The 23178-nt window shown below is 39.5% G+C and overlaps 1 protein-coding gene across 1 annotated transcript in view; it reads right to left on the bottom strand.

Moving 5' to 3' along the window:
• Positions 1 to 23178, bottom strand: part of KIAA1217 (KIAA1217 ortholog) — an 888358-nt gene that overhangs the window by 696716 nt on the left and 168464 nt on the right. Inside the window, exon 2 of the mRNA XM_055274883.2 lies at positions 1797 to 1882. The gene's annotated coding sequence lies outside the window, so the exon portion shown is untranslated. The remainder of the gene's footprint in view (positions 1 to 1796; positions 1883 to 23178) is intronic.

The raw sequence follows: 23178 nt of genomic DNA, 5'->3' as shown, positions 1-23178 counted from the left end.
AGGTACTTAACCTAAGTCACAAAGTTAAAATGGAGATAAGAATCATCCGGGAGGTTTTTAAAAATGCCAGAGTCTGAGATCCATCACAGACCAATTACAGAAGAATTTCTAAGGGTGAAGGTGGGTCTCAGTTGAGAACCACTACTTTAAATTATCTCAACCAGCCTTGCAGCTTTGAACGCCATCAAGAACTGTTAGACTCAAATGTATGTCTTCACCACAGATCTTGCCCAGACTTTCATATCCAACTGCCCACTTGATTTCGACACGTGGATGTCTAATAAATACTTCAAACTTTACAATCCTAAAACACATATCCCAATTCTACATGTTCTAAACTTGTTTTTGCAGTCTTCTCCATGCCAATAAATGACAACTCCATCCTTCAGTCGCTCAAGCCAAAAACTTTGGAGTCAACCCGATCTTTTTTCTCTCATACCCCAAATCCAATCTGGAAGAAAATCCTGTCATTTCTACCTCCAAAATAGTTTGAGAACCTGTCACTGCTCAACACCTCTGCTAAGACCATCCTACTCCAAACCCCACCACTTTTCTCTAGACAGATGCACCTCCTGCTCCTTATTTCTTCAATTCATCGCCCATATATTATCCACTCAGTGAGGCTTTGTCTGACTATGCTGTTTAAAATAGCACCCTCTCCTCATCACTGCATGCCTTATCCTCATGCCTGGCTTTATTTTATTCCAATGCATTTATCACAATCTGACACACTACATCTTTCACTTATTTGTGTATTTATTCTGCTTCTCTCTCAAAATACAGGCTCAAGAGGGCTTCCCATCTGAAATAGAACCTCGAATGTGAGCAGAGTAGATGCTCAGTAAATATTTACTGAATGAATGATTGAATCTTCTATATCCTAGCAAACAAATCCCTCTGGAAACAAAATCATTTAAATGAATCAAGAGACAAATAATATGATCATTTTAAGCAAGACAGAACAGCTGACCCAAACTGCTGTCAGAATGCCACTTTTTGATACTGTCCGCTGGCTTGACAGTACAAATTTTTTTAAAAATCCATTTTGGTGCATAAGTATGCCTCCCCAAAGAATGTGCTTTATGTGAGAAGCATGTTATTTCAAAAAAATGTCTAGATTTTTTCTTGCCATGATCTAACTCAATGTCTCGCACTGCTCTGAGCCAAACTGTCTCATAAGTCGGTCTTCTTGTTTTAGAGCCTCCCTGCCAAGAAAAAAAAGCAGAGGGCATTTGTGCCTCTTTACTGTGACAACACGCATCTGTGTTACCTGGTAACTTCTCTGCACTGGCTGTTGGTTCAGCTGAACTGTGTGCCCTGGGCAATCCTGCTTCTGTGGTTCCTCTGTGGGAGCATGACAAGAAAGAGTGGAAAGCCAATGCCTGGATGTGGTGCAAATTAACATTTTCGCTGTGTCCATGAAACCCTCTGTCACGAACGCTGGCATCACAATATGAATCTTTTATGTACCTGTGCTCATTTGGTATATGACAAAACAGATGCTAGCCAACTAAGAAGAGAGATTTTTAAAAGCCTATTTTATATTCAAGTGTCAATTGGTAGCTAATGTTAAAGCTTTTGAGAGTGAACATTTATTCAGAAGCTATCAAAGAGAATTGGCTTCCTGATTTTTAAAGACACATGTTGTGCATATCTGACAGGCAAAATTTATATGGCCCATGGAAACCTATAAATATTCTCCTAGGGAAACTGGAATTACTTAAGGCAAAAATACATTAACCAAGGTAGAAACACTGTTAATACAAATACGCTGATTATGAAGTTGTCTCACTCACCCACTACAAGTATTCGATGTTTCTTGCCGTAGAGTTTTGCTCATGGGTGGTGGATAGCATTAAACCGAGAGCCCAAGGAAACAGTCCTGGAAATGTTAAAAATAATAAATGGACTTTAACATATTAGGACAAATAAAAAATCAAATTTCTCCTGCAGATATGAAACCCTGTATGAAATAAAATGGACAACCAAACAGGATGTAGTAATATGGCTGTGCTTCTGAGGTCCTTTGGTCTAATGCCTATGAGAAGACAGCCAATGGGCTCCTGGCCTGATAGGTGAGTACAGCTCATTAAAGTCTTAAAAACTTCAGTATCACTTAAAAAGAACAATTGAACAAGCAATCCATTCGTTAGCCAAAGAAAACGCAGCTAGTGACACATGAGTTTGAAACTATAGAACCTATGTGCTGAAAGGGACCCTAGAAATGATCCTGTCACACTAATACCACGGTTTTTAAAATGGAGAACTTTTAAATGTTAAAAAGAAGTTGGTGGCGTCAAGCCACTTAATGGCAGAGTAAGTCTAACTTCCAGTTTGAGGGATGCATAAGTCAATGTCCTCTCTGCTGCACTATGACACCTCTTACCCTAAACCTAAATCTTCATAACTCACCCCTTATTGTTGTCATCAAATATAGTTGTAGAATTTCATGACAGTCTCAGCCCTAAGCATATATGGCTTTAAATCTAACCATTTATTTTCTATTGGAAGAAATGTAAAACTTTCATAGTCAAAAAAAAAAAAAGCACTGAATTATAGATTCCAATTCAACTGCTGCTAGATGGCTTTTCAAAGAAGAAGAATTTATGAGAAAGAAAGGCACGCAACATGGACACCGGGGAAAACACCCGGGGTGGAGCCAAGATGGCCGAATAGGAACAGCTCCGGTCTCCAGCTCCCAGCCCCAGCGACACAGAAGACGGGTGATTTCTGCATTTCTGCTTGAGGTACCGGTTTCATCTCACTAGGGAGTGCCTAACAGTGGGTGCAGGACAGTCGGTGAAGCGCACTGTGCGTGAGCCGAAGCAGGGCAAGGCATTGCCTCACTCGGGAAGCGCAAGGGGTCAGGGAGTTCCCTTTCCTAGTCAAAGAAAGGGGAAACAGAGGGCACCTGGAATATCGGGTCAGTCCCATCCTAATACTGCGCTTTTCCAACGGGCCTGGAAAACGGCACACTAGGAGATTGTGTCCCCCACCTGGCTCGGACGGTCCTATGCCCACGGAGTCTCGCTGATTGCTAGCACAGCAGTCTGAGATCAAGCTGCAAGGCGGCAGCCAGGCTGGGGGAGGGGCGCCCGCCATTGCCCAGGCTTGCTTAGGTAAACAAAGCAGCCAGGAAGCTCAAACTGGGTGGAGCCCACCACAGCTCAAGGAGGCCTGCCTGCCTCTGTAGGCTCCACCTCTGGGGGCAGGGCACAGACAAACAAAAACTCAGCAAGAACCTCGACAGACTTAAATGTCCCTGTCTGACTGACAGCTTTGAAGAGAGTAGTGGTTCTCCCAGCACGCAGCTGGAGATCTGAGAACGGACAGACTGCCTCCTAAAATGGGTCCCTCACCCCTGAGCAGCCTAACTGGGAGGCACTCCCCCAGTAGGGACAGACTGACGCCTCATCCAACTGGGTACTCCTCTGAGACAAAACTTTCAGAGGAACTATCAGACAGCTGAATTTGTGGTCTCACGAAAATCCACTGTTCTGCAGCCACCGGTGTTGACACCCAGCCAAACAGGGTCTGGAGTGGACCTCTAGTAAACTCCAACAGACCTGCAGCTGAGGGTCCTGTCTGGTAGAAGGAAAACTAACAAACAGAAAGGACATCCACACCAAAACCCATCTGTACATCACCATCATCAAAGACAAAAAGTAGATAAAACCACAAAGATGGGGAAAAAACAGAGCAAAAAAACTGGAAACTCTAAAAAACAGAGCACCTCTCCTCCTCCAAAGGAACGCAGTTCCTCACCAGCAACGGAACAAAGCTGGATGGAGGATGACTTTGATGAGTTGAGAGAAGGCTTCAGACGATCAAACTACTCTGAGCTACGAGAGGAAATTCAAAACAATAGCAAAGAAGTTAAAAACTTTGAAAAAAATTTAGAAGAATGGATAACTAGAATAACCAATGGAGAGAAGGGCTTAAAGGAGCTGATGGAGCTGAAAGCCAAGTTTCGAGAACTACGCGAAGATTGCAGAAGCCTCAGTAGCAGATGCGATCAACTGGAAGAAAGGGTATCGCTGATGGAAGATGAAATGAATGAAATGAAGCAAGAAGGGAAGTTTAGAGAAAAAAGAATAAAAAGAAATGAACAAAGCCTCCAAGAAATTTGGGACTATGTGAAAAGACCAAACCTACGTCTGATTGGTGTACCTGAAAATTATGGGGAGAATGGAACCAAGTTGGAAAACACTCTGCAAGATATTATCCAGGAGAACTTCCCCAATCTAGCAAGGCAGGCCAGCATTCAGATTCAGGAAATACAGAGAACGCCACAAAGATACTCCTCGAGAAGGGCAACTCCAAGACACATAATTGTCAGATTCACCAAAGTTGAAATGAAGGAAAAAATGTTAAGGGCAGCCAGAGAGAAAGGTCGGGTTACCCACAAAGGGAAGCCCATCAGACTAACAGCTGATCTCTCAGCAGAAACTCTACAAGCCAGAAGAGAGTGGGGACTGATATTCAACATTCTTAAAGAAAAGAATTTTCAACTCAGAATTTCCTATCCCGCCAAACTAAGCTTCATAAGTGAAGGAGAAATAAAATACTTTACAGACAAGCAAACGCTGAGTGATTTTGTCACCACCAGGCCTGCCCTAAAAGAGCTCCTGAAGGAAGCACTAAACATGGAAAGGAACAACCGGTACCAGCCACTGCAAAAACATGCCAAATTGTAAAGACCATCGAAGCTAGGAAGAAACTATAGCAACTAATTAGCAAAATAACCAACTAATATCATAATGACAGGATCAGATTCACACATAACAATATTAACGTTAAATGTAAATGGGCTAAATGCTCCAATCAAAAGACACAGACTGGCAAACTGGATAAGGAGTCAGGACCCATCAGTGTGCTGTATTCAGAAACCCATCTCACGTGCAGAGACACACATAGACTCAAAATAAAGGGATGGAGGAAGATCTATCAAGCAAATGGAAAACAAAAAAAGGCAGGGGTTGCAATCCTAGTCTCTGATAAAATAGACTTTAAACCAGCAAAGATCAAAAGAGACAAAGAAGGCCATTACATAATGGTAAAGGGATCAATTCAACAAGAAGAGCTAACTATCCTAAATATATATGCACCCAACACAGGAGCACCCAGATTCATAAAGCAAGTCCTCAGTGACCTACAAAGGGACTTAAACTCCCACACAATAATAATGGGAGATTTTAACACCCCACTGTCAGCATTAGACAGATCAACAAGACAGAAAGTTAACAAGGATATCCAGGAATTGAACTCAGCTCTACATAAAGTGGACCTAATAGACATCTACAGAACTCTCCACCCCAAGTCAACAGAATATACATTTTTTTCAGCACCACACCACACCTATTCCAAAATTGACCACATACTTGGAAGTAAAGCTCTCCTCAGCAAATGTAAAAGAACAGAAATTATAACAAACTGTCTCTCAGACCACAGTGCAATCAAACTAGAACTCAGGATTAAGAAACTCACTCAAAACCGCTCAACTACATGGAAACTGAACAACCTGCTCCTGAATGACTATTGGGTACATAATGAAATGAAGGCAGAAATAAAGATGTTCTTTGAAACCAATGAGAACAAAGACACAACATACCAGAATCTCTGGGACACGTTCAAAGCAGTGTGTAGAGGGAAATTTATAGCACTAAATGCCCACAAGAGAAAGCAGGAAAGATCCAAAATTGACACCCTAACATCACAATTAAAAGAACTAGAAAAGCAAGAGCAAACACATTCAAAAGCTAGCAGAAGGCTAGAAATAACTAAAATCAGAGCAGAACTGAAGGAAATAGAGACACAAAAAACCCTTCAAAAAATTAATGAATCCAGGAGCTGGTTTTTTGAAAAGATCAACAAAATTGATGGACCGCTAGCAAGACTAATAAAGAAGAAAAGAGAGAAGAATCAAATAGATGCAATAAAAAACGAAAAAGGGGATATCACCACCGATCCCACAGAAATACAATCTACCATCAGAGAATACTACAAACACCTCTATGCAAATAAACTAGAAAATCTAGAAGAAATGGATAAATTCCTCGACAAATACACCCTCCCAAGACTAAACCAGGAAGAAGTTGAATCTCTGAATAGACCAATAACAGGTTCTGAAATTGTGGCAATAATCAATATCTTACCAACAAAAAGAGTCCAGGACCTGATGGATTCACAGCTGAATTCTACCAGAGGTACAAGGAGGAACTGGTACCATTCCTTCTGAAACTATTCCAATCGATAGAAAAAGAGGGAATCCTCCCTAACACATTTTACGAAGCCAGCATCGTCCTGATACCAAAGCCTGGCAGAGACATAACCAAAAAAGAGAATTTCAGACCAATATCCTTGTTGAACATTGATGCAAAAATCCTCAATAAAATACTGGCAAACCGAATCCAGCAGCACATCAAAAAGCTTATCCACCATGATCAAGTGGGCTTCATCCCTGGGACGCAAGGCTGGTTCAACATACGCAAATCAATAAATGTAATCCAGCATATAAACAGAACCAAAGACAAAAACCACATGATTATCTCAATAGATGCAGAAAAGGCCTTTGACAAAATTCAACAACTCTTCATGCTAAAAACTCTCAATAAATTAGGTATTGACGGGACGTATCTCAAAATAATAAGAGCTATCTATGACAAACCCACAGCCAATATCATACTGAATGGGCAAAAACTGGAAGCATTCCCTCTGAAAACTGGCACAAGACAGGGATGCCCTCTCTCACCACTCCTATTCAACATAGTGCTGGAAGTTCTGGCCAGAGCAATCAGGCAGGAGAAGGAAATAAAGGGTATTCAATTAGGAAAAGAGGAAGTCAAATTGTCCCTGTTTGTAGATGACATGATTGTATATCTAGAAAACCCCATCGTCTCAGCCCAAAATCTCCTTAAGCTGATTAGCACCTTCAGCAAAGTCTCAGGATACAAAATTAATGTACAAAAATCACAAGCATTCTTGTACACCAATAACAGACAAACAGAGAGCCAAATCATGAGTGAACTCCCATTCACAATTGCTTCAAAGAGAATAAAATACCTAGGAATCCAACTTACAAGGGATGTGAAGGACCTCTTCAAGGAGAACTACAAACCACTGCTCAATGAAATAAAAGAGAATACAAACAAATGGAAGAACATTCCATGCTCATGGGTTGGAAGAATCAATATCGTGAAAATGGCCATACTGCCCAAGGTAATTTATAGATTCAATGCCATCCCCATCAAGCTACCAATGACTTTCTTCACAGAATTGGAAAAAACTACTTTAAAGTTCATATGGAACCAAAAAAGAGCCTGCATCGCCAAGTCAATCCTAAGCCAAAAGAACAAAGCTGGAGGCATCACGCTACCTGACTTTAAACTATACTACAAGGCTACAGTAACCAAAACAGCATGGTACTGGTACCACAACAGAGACATAGATCAATGGAACAGAACAGAGCCCTCAGAAATGATGCCGCATAGCTACAACTATCTGATCTTTGACAAACCTGACAAAAACAAGAAATGGGGAAAGGATTCCCTATTTAATAAATGGTGCTGGGAAAACTGGCTAGCCATATGTAGAAAGCTGCAACTGGATCCCTTCCTTACACCTTATACAAAAATTAATTCAAGATGGATTAAAGACTTATATGTTAGACCTAAAACCATTAAAATCCTACAAGAAAACCTAGGCAATACCATTCAGGACCTAGGCGTGGGCAAGGACTTCATGTCTAAAACACCAAAAGCAATGGCAACAAAAGCCAAAATCGACAAATGGGATCTCATTAAACTAAAGAGCTTCTGCACAGCAAAAGAAACTATCATCAGAGTGAACAGGCAACCTACACAATGGGAGAAAATTTTTGCAACCTACTCATCTGACAAAGGGCTAATATCCAGAATCTACAATGAACTCAAACAAATTTACAAGAAAAAAACAAACAACCCCATCAAAAAGTGGGCAGAGGACATGAACAGACACTTCTCAAAAGAAGACATTTATGCAGCCAAAAAACACATGAAGAAATGCTCCTCATCACTGGCCATCAGAGAAATGCAAATCAAAACCACAGTGAGATACCATCTCACACCAGTTAGAATGGCCATCATTAAAAAATCAGGAAACAACAGGTGCTGGAGAGGATGTGGAGAAATAGGAACACTTCTACACTGTTGGTGGGACTGTAAACTAGTTCAACCATTGTGGAAGTCAGTGTGGCGATTCCTCAGGGATCTCAAACTAGAAATACCATTTGACCTAGCCATCCCATTACTGGGTATATACCCAAAGGACTATAAATCATGCTGCTATAAAGACACATGCACACGTATGTTTATTGCGGCACTATTCACAATAGCAAAGAGTTGGAACCAACCCAAATGTCCAACAACGATAGACTGAATTAGGAAAATGTGGCACATATACACCATGGAATACTATGCAGCCATAAAAAATGATGAGTTCATGTCCTTTGTAGGGACATGGATGAAACTGGAAAACATCATTCTCAGTAAACTATCGCAAGGACAAAAAACCAAACACCGCATGTTCTCACTCATAGGTGGGAATTGAACAATGAGAACTCATGGACACAGGAAGGGGAACATCACACTCCGGGGACTGTTGTGGGGTGGGGGGAGGGCGGAGGGACAGCATTAGGAGATACACCTAATGCTAAATGACGAGTTAATGGGTGCAGGAAATCAACATGGCACATGGATACATATGTAACAAACCTGCACATTGTGCACATGTACCCTAAAACCCTAAAGTATAATAAAAAAAAAAAAAAAAAAAACATGGACACCGGGCTAGAATTGTAGAAGATGTGTGTATGCCCCATGTTTGTGGAAGAGCGCCATCCCAGCAAAATTGACCCTGAAGCGTAATCATAAATCATGCTTTATATCCAGTACTGTACCATATAAAACTGGAGGTGCATTTTTTATTTTTTGCTTTCCATTTTTTATTTTCAATTCAGTGTGTACATGTGCTGCTTTGTTACATCAGTATATTACTTGATGCTGAGGTGTGGGGTATAAATGATCCCATCACCCACAGAGTGAACATAGTACCCAACAGGAAGTTTTTTCAGCCCTTTTCCCATGCCTTCCACCCTCCTTATGCAGTCCTCAGTGTCTATTCTTCCCATCTTTATGTCTATGAGTACCCAGTGTTGCGCCCCCACTTACAGGTGAGAACCTGCAGCATTTGGATTTCTGTTTCTGTGTTAATTCACTCAGGATAATGGCCTCCAGCTGCATCCATGTTGCCGCAAAGAACTTGATTTTGCTCTTTTTATGGCTGCATAGTATTCCACAGTGTATATGTTCCGAATTTTCTTTTTTTTTTAATTATACTTAAAGTTCTAGGGTACATGTGCACAATGTGCAGGTTTGTTACATAGGTATACATATGCCATGTTGGTTTGCTGCACCCATCAACTCATCATTTACATTAGGTATTTCTCCTAATGCTATCCCTCACCCAGCCCCCCACTCCCCTGACAGGCCCTAGTGTGTGATGTTCCCCTCCCTGTGTCCATGTGTTCTCATTGTTTAACTCCCACCTATGAGTGAGGACATGCAGTGTTTAGTTTTCTGTCCTTGTGATAGTTTGCTTAGAATGATGGTTTCCAGATTCATCCATGTCCCTGCAGAGAAAATGAACTCATCCTTTTTTATGGCTACATAGTATTCCATGGTGTATATGTGCCACATTTTCTTAATCCAGTCTATCATTGATGGACATTTGGGTTAGTTCCAAATCTTTGCTATTGTGAATAGTGCTGCAATAAACATATGTGTGTATGTGTCTTTATAGTAGAATGACTTATAATCATTTGGGTATATGCCCAGTAATGGGATTGCTGGGTCAAATGTTGTTTCTAGTTCTAGATCCTTATGAAGCCTCATAAAGCATGTGTTATATCCACTACTGTACTATATAAAACTGGAGGTGCATTTTCATGGGGAAAACTTTTTAGAACAAGTTGAAACAGTGGTTAAAATAGAGGCCAACCACTCTTTTCTTGGGTATCCTGGAAGCCAACCAGCCAAGCTCATCAAGGGTTATATTCTGCACCTATAAAATTATGTTTTCCCAATGCAATATCTTTTCTGTTATTAGTTACCTGCCTCCTATCAGACTCCTGGTCCCTTGCTCCCCTGTTTCTATAAAGAGGGATCTTAGAACAGTTTCCTCTTTCCTTCTGATATGGTTTAGATATTTTTCCCCTCCAAATCTCAAGTTAAAATGTGATCTCTAGTGTTGAAACTGGAGCCTGGTGGGAGGTGTTTGAGGTATTTGGGTCATGGAAGCTCATCCCTCATAAATGGCTTGGTGCCCTCCTTGCAGTAATGAGTGGGTTCTTGCTCTGAGTTCACATGAGATCTGCTTCTTTAAAAAGAGTATGGCACATCTTTCATCTTTCTCTTGCTACTGCTCTTGCCATGTGATATGGCAGCTCCTCCTTTGTCTTCCACCATGATTGGAAGTTTCCTGTGACCTCACCAGAAGCTGAGCTGATGCTGGCACCATGCTTGCACAGCCTGACAAACTGCAAAATAAACCTCTTTTCCTTATAAATTACTCAGCCTCAGGCATTCCTTTATAGCAGCACAGAAAAGACAAATACCCTTTCTGTCTGATTATTTGTAATAGTGACTGGTAGAGATGCCAAAGATACAATCAGGATGCTTTAGTGAAGATTAGTTGTTCTCAATTCTGGCTGAACATTAGAATCAAAAATATGATATTTGGACTCCACTCCTAGATTAACTGATCTGGGGTATGGTCCCAGCATCAGGTGGTTTAAAAAAGATCTCCAAATGATTATATATATGATTATAGCATTGTTCTAGATTAAGGAGATGTGAGCAAAGATTAGGGTATCATGAAGGGTATGAAGTGAATTACAAAATAATAGCATTTTATAGGTAAAAGTTACATTTGAGAGTTTAGGGGCTATAATTTTCTATAGCAGCGAGAAACTGATGCCTGGAGATGTTAAGTCAATAAGGTGTCAGCGCTAGCTAGTGGCAGAGCCAGCATTCTGGTCACTTGACCTTGTGAACAAACTAAATAGTAAAGAGTTATCCCATGACATCTGAAAGAGAGAAAAATAATTGAGTATAGAAACAAAATGAAGTGACAGCCTTGCTCAGAAAATATAAAACATATGGTATTCAAGAGGTGAACACCATACCACCATTCAAGGAGGGATTATTAGACAAATCCGTAGTGACTCACAACAGATTAGTAGGAGCTGTAGGCTGGAGGTGTGATAGCTAACCATGAGGGGTAAATGTCAGGATAAAAACAAAACGTGACTTGGTTAATATCAAACAGAATCCAGGTTTGGGTGAACTACAGAAATGATATCATAAAATACTGCATATATTCTATGTAAGCAAAGGAAACATTAGATACATTTGCTTCCTATGTAAGCAAAGGATACATTAGATACATTCTTACCATGTGCTTGGCATAGGCTAAATGCTCAGTTCATGACACATGCCGCTTCACTTCACTGATGCCACAATGCAGAATCCATCTGAATGGGGCTTTGCTGGTCCATGAATTTGAATGCCTTACTGTCGTGCTACATGTGTACTGGTATTTTCCTGACTTACAATGGTGAAACATTGAAATTTTGTACTCTGCACTTACCTAAAGTGAAGAGTACTTTCTTCAATTCTGAGCATTGAGAGATAGATAGCGAGTGAGAGAGAGGGAGAGAGAGAGAGAGAGAGAGAGAGAGAGAGAGAAACAGACAGACAACTTGTAGGGCCAGAAAGACAACAGCAATGGGCCTCTCCTTGTTTTTCCTTCAACCAAAATTGCAGAGGATGAAATCAGTAACAGAAGAGCTGATGATACCTTGTCTTGGCCCTGGCAAACTCAAACATTGCTTATATCCATTCATCTAACTATAACTCATTTATCCGTCTTAAAATTGGGAGTAAATTACCTAACTTATGAGTAAGGCAGGATGCAGTATGTTCAATGGCACACAGTAATGCCTCATCTAGCATCTTCATGGAAGAGGTAGTCCACATAAATTCATTTTTAAGATAAATCACATTTCTTTAAGAGCCACCTTTCAGAAAAATATTCTAACTGAATTATTGATAAAGAATATTAATGATAATATCCTTTTTAAAGGATATACCAAACATAATTTGATTTTGTTCTTGAGAACATGGAATTAAGAGAATGAATAGCAATGTTCTTATTTAAGAGTTGTGACGCTCTGAAAAAATATTAAGGTATGGAAAGTTATTTGTCCCTAGGTTTAATGATCCCAGACTATTGTCCTTACACTGTGTTGATTTGATCCCTATTTCTGGTATCAGAATATCCTGCTTCTAACTTGGTTCGTGTTTTTTACATAACCTCTGGCCAGTGAGATATTCTATATTTCTAATTGAACAAAATGCATGGGCTTTTTAACAGTCTTTTGTCATTTCTTTCATTTCAGGCTGTTTGATTGCTTATTCTGGGCTTGTTTCATTCCGAAAATACGGAAAACCTGACCTCTAAATGAGTGAGCTGCCGGTGTTACATGCTTCTCATGGTGAATACTGAATGTCAACTAAGGAAAAACTCTGGGAAGAAAAATTGAAACTATATCTCCATTCCTATTCTAAAAATTAAGTGTATATAAATTTATAGAAACTGTTCACTGAGTTACTGTCATTAGAAATTAAACCCTCACTTTAATTATCTTGTTTTTCCAAAATGTTATATTTTCACAAACCTTGCATTCCAAACCCTAGAAGTAAGCTTGGTGAGCTCATAAAAGTGCTTAGGCTGCTGATCAAGGCAAAGCAGCTTTGCAAATAAAGAAGCAAAGAGGAAAAAACACAATTAATTAACTTGTTAATTGTCTTCCTTAATGTGAACACCAGCTAGTGGAGATATATTTGTGGTGGTAAATGAAGTTCTCTGCAGTGTTGGCAAGGCTTGTGTGATGGAGTCTTGCAGCAGGCAGAGGCAGGGGTCCTCAAGATGCAAACACAGCATGGTTAGCCTCTCAGTTGTTTTTTGTTAGTTTGTTTTCTTTCTAGAAGCTGTGAGCGAACTTGTTCTAAAAGTTGAGAATGAGACTCAGCAGTAATGTTTAAACTTCTTTCACATTCTAACTCTCCTAAGTCTTTTAAAATCTATTGGTCCTACCCAGGTTCATTCTACAAGAGCTCTCTTCCTTTCATCTATTCCCATGACACCTTTGCCTTTGCCAAGGTGATGACGTTCACTTTTCTATACTTGTCTTGTCTTTCCCAGACCCCCTAGTCTCACTCTGCTGCTCTAACAATTTCTGACCATGAATACCTGCAATACCTCTTCTGAATCAAATGTGGGGAGCTTAGTGTCTTTTTCCCCAAATGGACAAATGCATCATATAAAGATTCATAAACATAGAGGTCGCTTGATCTTCTCAGAAAAGCTGAATAAAAATGGAGAAGAATGGGCCTCTGCTGGCAGAAAGGAATTTGCAAGTGCTTAGAGACATGATTCAGGACTCATTGTCATTAATCCCTGGTCCTGGCATGTGGGTGACACTCAATGCATGCTGTTTTTAATGGGAAATTTGAAATGACACATTGATGATGCTGTTATTATTACTCTTGATGCTATGAGCAAATGGTTTTGGTTGCTACTGAGTTTTCATAGTACTTCTTGAATCTGTAACAATCTGAGGTTATGGTTAGAGTCTTGAGAAGACGTCAGTACTGAAGGAGTGGAATCAATGTTTCATCCAAACCCCCATACTTAGAAAGTTATGGTGGATTGTAATTGATCAATTTTGGGGGTGACAGTGGTAGAAGGGGGAGATGTTTGGGCTAATCCTAGCCAATGATTGAGGAGAAGTGACAGAGTCAGCATTCAGAGGAGGGGAGCTGGACTGTGCTGATGGCTTTATAGTGGTCAAAGATGAAAAGCAAGATCTCAGTTCCATCAAAGAACTTGACTAAAAATCAAGAATGAGGACAGAACTTCCCTCTTGTGGTGGGTCATATGTGGGGGCCAGGAAGGAAGCTGCAGCTCATGGAGCTGCCTTAGAAAAGCAAGACCCCAAACTGCACATGCGGTTTGTCTGCAGAGTAACAGTTGGTGGTCACTACCCAAAAATGGGGTAGAGGAAACTAGAGACTGACCATCTCTTCTATTTGCAGTGTAAATCCCAAGCTGTAGAGCAAATGACTCAGTGGATATTCAAAGCCTAGAGCTTGGCAAAGCTACAATGACAGTAATCAAGAGACTAGGAAAGGAGGCCGCACTACAGATGAAAACTCCAACCAGTTAAGACAAATAATCTTTCCAGAAAAACAACTCTAGGAGTGTTTCACATTCATTCCTATGAGTTTCCTCTAAGATACAGAAAACAATATGAGAAAGGACAGAGGAAAGTATGCAGCTTTGTGGAAAAAAAGAAAAAGAAAAGAAAAAGAAAAAAAAAACAACCTAGGTTCAAATTCCAGCTTTTTCACTGCCTATTAATATTTGTAGCCATGTGACCTTAGTCACATATTTAATTTCACTTATCCTTGGCTTCCTGAAATATACCATAGGGATAATAGGAACTACTTCAGAGGACAGTTATGTAAAAGCAGCTGACATAAACTCAATTGAGTTAGGGTGCTGATGACATGGCAGAGAAGACTGGGGGAGAGCCTTGATTTTGTAGCCAGACTGCCTAAGGGTGAATCTCCACCTGTTGCTACCAGTTGGGAAAGTTCCTTAATTTATCTGTGATTCAGGATTCCCATTTATGAAATGCAGATATTAATATTACCTACCTCACTGAGTTGTTATGAAAATTAGGTGATTTAAAGTATGTAAAACTTACCTCCCTGCTTTGCACAGAATAAACAGTAAATAAGGTAAGTGAGCCTTGGCCACAGATGGGCTAAGTCCCCATGACCCTGGCTGATGTCACCATTCCTTATTGTCTTGTCAGTTTCCCGGTGCTTCTTGAAGTGTGTGTGTTTGGGGAAAGTAGAGGGTGGGGACTGATTATGGCTTGACTCAATATGGCCTTTGTTAAGACGCTTAGAGGCTAAGAAGATCTAGAATATGAAAATATGGAATTTGAAACTCAAAGTACTTCAAAGCCCAGGAAATCACAGTCTTTATGGCCAAGCAGTGAGCAGGAAAAACAGAGATGTTTCTGCCTCCAGATACATTTCCACCTCTGGATATAGTCAGCATCTATTCCCTCAGTGGCTTCACTCTGGATGTGTGAAAATCCTCATGTGTTCCTGCATAGAGAGTAACTAATCAGAAGGAATGCTAGGGACAATCCAGCCCAGCTGGATTTTACCTACTTTTTAACAGGTAGATAGCTACACTGTTACTTTAAAATATATGCTTACGCAAAATGCTACATTTCATGTTCACTTATTACCCTGCAAATGTATGTACTCCGAACCAAAAATACATTTATGAAAAATTGGGCTTAGCATTGCTTCAACAAAATTTGTGTTTTTACAAAATTATTTATTACAGTTTACATACGCTGGCGGTATTTAAGGAAGAATTCCTTTCTCAGGGTGTGCTCAGATGTCAACAAGATATTGACTAAATATTGAATAAAAATATTTGTTTAGAAGTAAGACAAATACCCAGGAACTTCCTGGGAATACTGTCCATGAAAACATTTGATAGGCTCACAAATAATGAAATCCATCATGTGGAACTTGGCGGCTGTGGTACTTGTCTTACCAGTGTGGCAACCATAACTCACTCTCTTTCTTCTCTCCCACTCAAGAAACCACTTCAGAAGGTGAGATGGTGAGAGTGACATCATGGGGCTAAACTTATCTGCGTTACAACTATAAGTTGTTTGCAAATGTCAGGACTTTATTTCTAGTAGCAATAAATTATCTACCTCACGACCGATTGAGACATGCCCATGTATAAATAATGCAGTTTAGAAGTCCCATCTGGTCTGATCCCTTCCACTTGTAGTCAGTAAAAGAGATGCTCAGACAGCATAAATAAATTATTCGAGGTCACACAGCTAGCAAGCAGCAGCATTGCCACCCACTTGAAACAAGTCTGTTGACTTGAATCCAGTGTTCCTTTTACAGAACACATCACATTTATTTCAGCAGAGACCTAATATGTTATTCAAGTGAATAACAATTTAGTAGTGCTGGATATGACTCACTTTTCCTCCAAGACGTACACCATCTTCCCACTGGGAAGAGTCATCTGTTTTCCATACAGCTGCTAGATCACTTTTTAACAGGTAGATAGCAATGCTGTTACTTCAAAATATATGCTACTTATGCAAAAAAAAAAAAAAAGCTACATTTCATGATTGCACATTACACTGCAAATGTATGTACCGTGGACTGAAAACACAGTTATAAAAAAAATCATGCTTAGCATTGCTTAGACAAAATTTGTGTTTTTACAAAATTAATTATTACAGCAGAGAATCTTTAATTCCAATGACAAGACTGCCTGCAGCAATGTTTAATATTCATTCACTTTTATTCAGGCAGAAAATTGACATCAGAACAGGCCTATTTTTATAAAAGACATTCTAATTTTTCCAAAGACAAGATACTTTTTCAAATATTCAAAAATATGGGAAAGTATAGCCTCAACTTGTGATATCAAGTGATAACATTTTATTAGCTACTATATCCAATAAAGGGATTTTGCAAACATCCTGACAATGCAGCAGGCCTGAGAGCCAGGAGGCTCTGCTAACAAGAAGGATAGACAGCTCTCAGGCCCTGCCATGTGTCCTAGAGGTGGGTCACAAGAGAAATGAAGAATCTTCTCCCTGAGTGAACTGACAGCCATTTATTTGCTCAATATGCAGGCTGCAGATGTTGGAAAATGTCATCCTTCAGAAGAAACAAGGAGCTAACCACTGCATCTTGACCCAGGCTGACTGCCAGGAGAGTCATGATTTGGTAACAGATGGACAAAAAAAAACATCTCCATACAAAGAGCTATACAGGCAAGGACAGATTCTGGCAAATCTCTTTGCCTGTCTTTCTTAGAGCCCTGGGCACAATGCGAGCAGTGCATTGAGTGTCACTGTGCCCTTGGGTCAGGATAATCTTGGCCCAGGCTCTGCTCAGCCTATTTGCTGGTCTGTCTTTGAATCCTTCATGCCAGGCCTGGCTTAACTGAGCAACCGTACATCTGGGCTGCTTTCCCAGCAGCAAAGAAAACCATGTGTCCAGGAGTTATTTTATGGGTCGAGAAGGGGTAAAAAGCAACACAAAGACAAACAGGGCTGAACCATCAGGAAATGAAGAACCATGTAGAAATACGTCCTGAGATCGCACCAAAGAGAAGAGCTCTATAATGTATGGCCAACTTGTGTTGTCTCTGCTGTGACGTGAGGGCTTCTGGGTCTACAGAATGCAAAGGTCTGAAAACAGTGCTGCCAAGCTGGGAGAGTAGCAGGTGAACAACTGGGCAAGAGGGAGAGGCATCAGAGGAGCTCTGATGGCACCTTCTCTCCCAAGCAGGGGTAGGGTGCACGGTGGGATGGGTCCTTCCCAGGAAGGGGAGATAAGCCTGGGAAAAGGGTACAGCTGCCCTCCAGAAATCAGCAAGATTAAGTACATCCTCTTGACCATCTTGGCTCCCATAAGGGAGGGGATTCCTTGCTCTTTCGTATAAAAAAGTGTGGGTGCACTAACAGGAAACATCATGTCTTTAGAAAACAGAGAAACTTGCTAAAATACAAAATTTTATTTTACTAAATTTTCACCCACTTTTATTAGAATGCTTTTGAATCAGTACAGTAGAATCATCTAGACCTAACAGAGGAGTTCTCCCTGAGGCTTGATCAACCTGAAGCAACTATGATGATGGTAGTTCAACAAATAAGCAACTTTCATTGAGATGAGAAGGTTTAATATAAGCACAGCAATATCTCTCCCCGACATCACACATCATAGAATGCAGCCACCAGCAGAATCCTATAGGGTTGTGTTTTTGCTTTGCTACAGTAGAGGTTACTTTATTTTATTTTTGGAAGTGTGTGAAATAATTTGATGTTTGTATGGAAGAATGAACCTCCAAGTATATAAAATCATGAGAAAAAAGAATACAGCATATGTATGTTTGAAGCTGAGGAGGTTGTTGATTTGCTTTGCCAGCTATAAAACTTTATTATAAAGTTTCCTCAATCAGACCAGCACAGGAGCAAACAAATCAATAGAGAATCCAGACAAAGATTTGGGTATCTATGAAAAACTGACATGTGACAAAAATGGCATTTTAATTTATTGGAGAAAGGATGGCTTATTTAGTCCCTTCTCCCATTGTTAAAATTTATTTCATTAAAATTTAATAAACTTAATAAATTTTACTGTCACCATTGACAAGCTATTTCAAAGGTAGGAAATTGGGCTTCATCCTATATAGAATACAAAAATAAATTCTAGCTAAATTAAGATTTAAATGTTAAAAATTAAAAAACAAAACAAAGTTCTTAAGGAAAAGAACTTAAGAAACTCTAAAGCTATATATATTTAAAAAAAGGCAGTTTGGATTATAAAAGGAAGTTTAAGAAAAACATTTAGAATGTTCAATGATTTCACAAATAATGTCAAAAGACAAATGACAGACAGGAAAATAATATTTGCAAATGACATGAAATATTGAGAGTTAAATTCTAGAATACAAAAATTGATAAGAAAAACAATAGAAATAAATGGAAAAATGGGCAAGGAATATGATTTAATTCTCCAACTACAATTCACAGAATAGAGGCTAAATGATTAATAAATAAATAAAAAGATGCTCAACTTCCCACAAATAGTCTGGGAAATTAATATTAAAGGTACAGTGAGATGCCGTATTTCATTCATTTGATCAGCATTAATTACAAAAAATTCTAATGCCCTGTGCTGACAAAGACAAAGGGAAAAGTTCTCTCATATGCTGCTGATGGAAAGGTGAATATTGTAGTTATTGATATGAAGGGATGTCAATGCTACCTTGCTGGTGAGAAAAAAGCAAGTTATAAAGAAATATACTGTGGTGTTAATTTTATGGGTCAACCTTGCTAGCCTGTGGTTTCCAGATATTTGTTCAAGCATCAGTCTCAATGTTGCTGTGAAAGTATTTTTAGATGTGATTCGCATTTAAATAAATAGATTTTTAATAAAGCAGATTATCCTTCATAATGTGGGTGGGCCTCATCCAATCAGTTGAAGTTCTTAAGGGAAAAAAACTGAGATTCCCCAGAAACAGAAGGAATTCTACCTCCAGACTGCCTTCAGATTCATGACTGCAGCTTTTCCCTTGGCCTCCAGCCTGCCAGCCTACTCTGCACAATTTGGATTTGTCAGCCCCCATAGTCATGCCAGTCAATTTCTTAAAATAAATAATGTTCTCTCTATATATATGTATGTACAGTCTATTTGTTCTATTTCTCTGGAGAACCCTGACTAATACATGCATATAATATTTCCAGTGCTACTGACAAACAAAAGCCCTATTCATGTGTATTTATATTCATACAGGTCTGTACAAATAAGGGAAAAATTCAGGAAGAATTTGTCCCAAGCTGAAAGTACTGTGGGTATTCTTGTGTGTGTGTGTGTGTTTGTGCATGTGTGCATTTGTGTGTGTATTGAGGAAGAGGAGAATGGAAAAAAATCTAGAGTAAATTAAAAATATAAAAGAAAGTAAAGTAAAACTGCAAGTATATAAAAATTAAATAAAAATAAAGACATAAACTAAATTTTAAAGGATCAATTGAGAGAAGATACTGGAGGGTCTTTCATACCAGGCTAAGGAACATTAACTTGTCCTGTGAAAAATGGACAGTTATCACAGGCATAAGATACACAAGTAAGAAAAATTTTAAGAGAATTTGTCAAGATAAGTTCATTTCAGGACACAATAAGAACACAGTGTAGAAGCCTGGGCTTTGACATCGTGTGTATCTGGGCTCAAATCCCAGCTCTACCACTTATTTGAGTGTGACCTTTTATGTAATTCCTCCAAGTTTCGGTTGCCTTTTCTGTAAAGCAATAATAATAATAATAATAATAACAATAATAATAATAATAATAATAATACCTACTTTACAAGGTTTTTGTGAGTACTCAATAATCATATACGGAAAGCACTTAATATACTGTATGCAGGCACAAGGTAAAACATTGCATTTATTCCTACTGTCATTGTTATTACAGACAAGAGGCAGTGAGGTCACTAAAGGACTACTGAAAGTCAAAACAAAATGTGCAGAGCAGTTAAGTAGCTGGCATAGTAGTTCAGTATGGCCAGAGTGTAATATAAGGAAAGCTGTGTGTGTATGTGTACATGTGCTTAGAAGGAAGAGGCCATGGCAGCAGAAATAAATAAAGGGGTGAATCTCAGAGGTAAAATCTACAAGATCACATCAATATCAAGGGTGGCTCTGAAGTTTCTGGTTTAGATAGTGTCTAAGTCCATTTGTAATGCTATGACATAATACTACAGACCATGTAATTTATTAGGAACAGAAATTTATTTATCTCAGTTCTGGAGGCTGGCAAGTACAAATCAAGGCGTCAGCACCTGGTGTCTGGTGAGGGCCTTCTTGCGCCTCCTCACATGGAGGAAAGCATGGAAAGGCAAGAGAAGATGAACTGTATCCTCACATAGCAGAAGAGCAAAAGAGCAAAAGATCAAGCCAGCCTAAATGTTGTGAAGCCTCTTTTGAAAGGACCTTAATCTCATTAAATATGGAAAAGCCCACATAGCCTCATTAGCTCTTAAAAGTCCCACCTCTTAATACTAACACAATGGAAACACTGAAGTTTGGAGGAGACACATTCAAACCTTAGCAGGTAGTGATGCCACTAATGGAGGAAGAGCAATTCTGGGAGAGGAATTAAGATTGGGAGTTTGGTTTGGGATGTAACAATTGTTAATATGCATTGAGTGCTTATCTCTTATTACTCTCAAAATGACCCTATGAAGTTGTTACAAGTACTTCCCCATTTCACAGATGAGGAAAGTGAAGAACAGTGACATGAATCAGTATGTCCAGGGTCACAGAGCTAACAGGGCCAAAATGACTGGAAGTAGGTTATAAACAGATGAAGAAAATTTCAGAATGGAAGCTAATGTCGAAGGTATTAAGGGTCACTACTGAATCTGGAAACATAACACTGAAAAGAGTTGTTGAATTTGGTAATTTGGAGACAACCTCATCCTTGTTAAGGTCTGATTTCAATGGCTTTAAGAGCAAAGAATAAAGAAGAAGAAATGGTAAATATTAATTTTTTTCAAGGAATGTAGCATTCAAGGCAAGAAGAGAAACAGGAAAGCAGTTAGAATATTTTGCTTCTGCTCGAACCTCTCCAAAACTTTCTTACTTCCCTCAGAACAAAATAAAATCCTTACCTTGGCCTACAAGCTCCTATGTGATCTGCCCCCTGCCTACCATTTTGATTTCTTTGTCTGCCACTCTCCTCATTGGGAATTTTGTTCTCCAGTAATTTAACATTGGATCTTTACAACCTGAACTTCTTGTCTACTAATTTCTATTAGTGTTTTCAATCTGTTTGGATAAAAGTATGAGTAATTACAAAATTTCCCTATATCTTAAACTATAATCTGAAAATATAACTGAGAGACATGTGGCTCCAAAGAGAGAGAGAAAAGCTCTGGTTGGTCAAGAACAACATGTGTTTGGTCAACAAGAGTTATGGATATTTGTGAATCATCTCAAATACTCAAGTATCTCAGTATGGACGACTTTCATTGATCCCTCTCTCTCTGCCTAATTTTTGACCTCCAATTCTTTATTTTAAAACTTAACTTAGAAATGCACAATAGGCATATTTATAATCTATGCATTAAAATTCCACTGAAATAGAGGTTCATGTTTATTCATATTTTTCTTTAATACTGGGGCAAAAGCACAGCTTATTATGGATTAAAAGAAGCTAGGCAAAGATAAACTAGGTGTAAAATGCCAGCCAACTCTTTGGGAACCACTGAACATACTAGACTGCTATGAACTCACCTAAATGCATCTCAGTACCCAGACCCAGACCTGTAGTCTAACAGGTTAATCCTATTCATAATCAATGAAGAGGTTTCATCTTCACAATATTGACCAGTTCAGAACTAAAGTCTATGACTCTGGTCCCAGCTTCCTACTTATATTAGTTTTCTATTGCTGTCATAACAAATTGTCACAAATTTAGCGGCTTTAGAAAACACAATTTGTTATCTCATAGTTCTGTAGGTCAGAAGTCCTGGTGGCTCAATTGATTTCTCTGCTCTGAGGCTCACAAGGAGGAAATCCATGTGTCAGCTGGCCTGGAGACTCTGAGGGAAGAATCCATTTCCAGGTTCATTTCTGCTGTTCAAAAAAATTTGTTTCATGTAGTTGCAGGTCTGAGGTCCAAATTCCTTGCTGATGGCCAGTTGGGGGCTTCTCTCAGACTCTTAAAGCCACCTGCATCCTCGTCCTATTGGCCTCTCCATCATGGAGCCAGCGACATTGAGTCGAGTATGTCTGAAGCTTTGAATTTCTCTGACTTCCTTTTCTGCCACATCTCTCTAACCCAAACTGGAGAAAGTTCTCTACTTTCAAAAATTCATAGGATTAGATTGGGCCCACACAGATAATCCAGGATAATCCCACCATTTTAAAGCATGTGACCCTAATTACATCTGCAAAGTCCTCTCTACCGTGTAATGTAACATATTCACAGCTCCCAGGAATCAGGGCATGGACATCATTGGAGTTCATTCTGCCTATCTCACTGCTTATAGCTCAGAAAACCACTACTAGAAAGCCACTGTGTCTGTGCGTTTCATCATTATTCCAAATTAACTAGAAATTTTACAAAGCCTGCCTTTCTTGATGTGGATCTCCTGCCTGTGTTACTAAACAGAATAGAAGCTACCAGGAACTTTCAAAAGTCAGGATCTGGCCAGGCACAGTGGCTCACACCTGTAATCCCAGCATTTTGGGAGTCCAGAGCGGGCAGATTGTTCGAACCTAGGAGTTTGAGACCAGCCTGGACAACATAGTGAAACTCCGTCTCTACAGAAAAGAAAAATTAGCCGGTCATGGTGGCGTGTGATTGTAGTTCCAATTACTCAGGAGGCTTAGGTGGTAGGATCGCTGGAGCTCAGGAGGTGGAGGTTGCAGTGAATTATGAC

This window comes from Symphalangus syndactylus, chromosome 4, assembly GCF_028878055.3.
Source record: "Symphalangus syndactylus isolate Jambi chromosome 4, NHGRI_mSymSyn1-v2.1_pri, whole genome shotgun sequence".
Classification (NCBI taxonomy): Eukaryota; Metazoa; Chordata; class Mammalia; order Primates; family Hylobatidae; genus Symphalangus; species Symphalangus syndactylus.
Note: the sequence above shows the minus strand (reverse complement) of the source record. Positions and strands in the feature narration are given on the sequence as shown.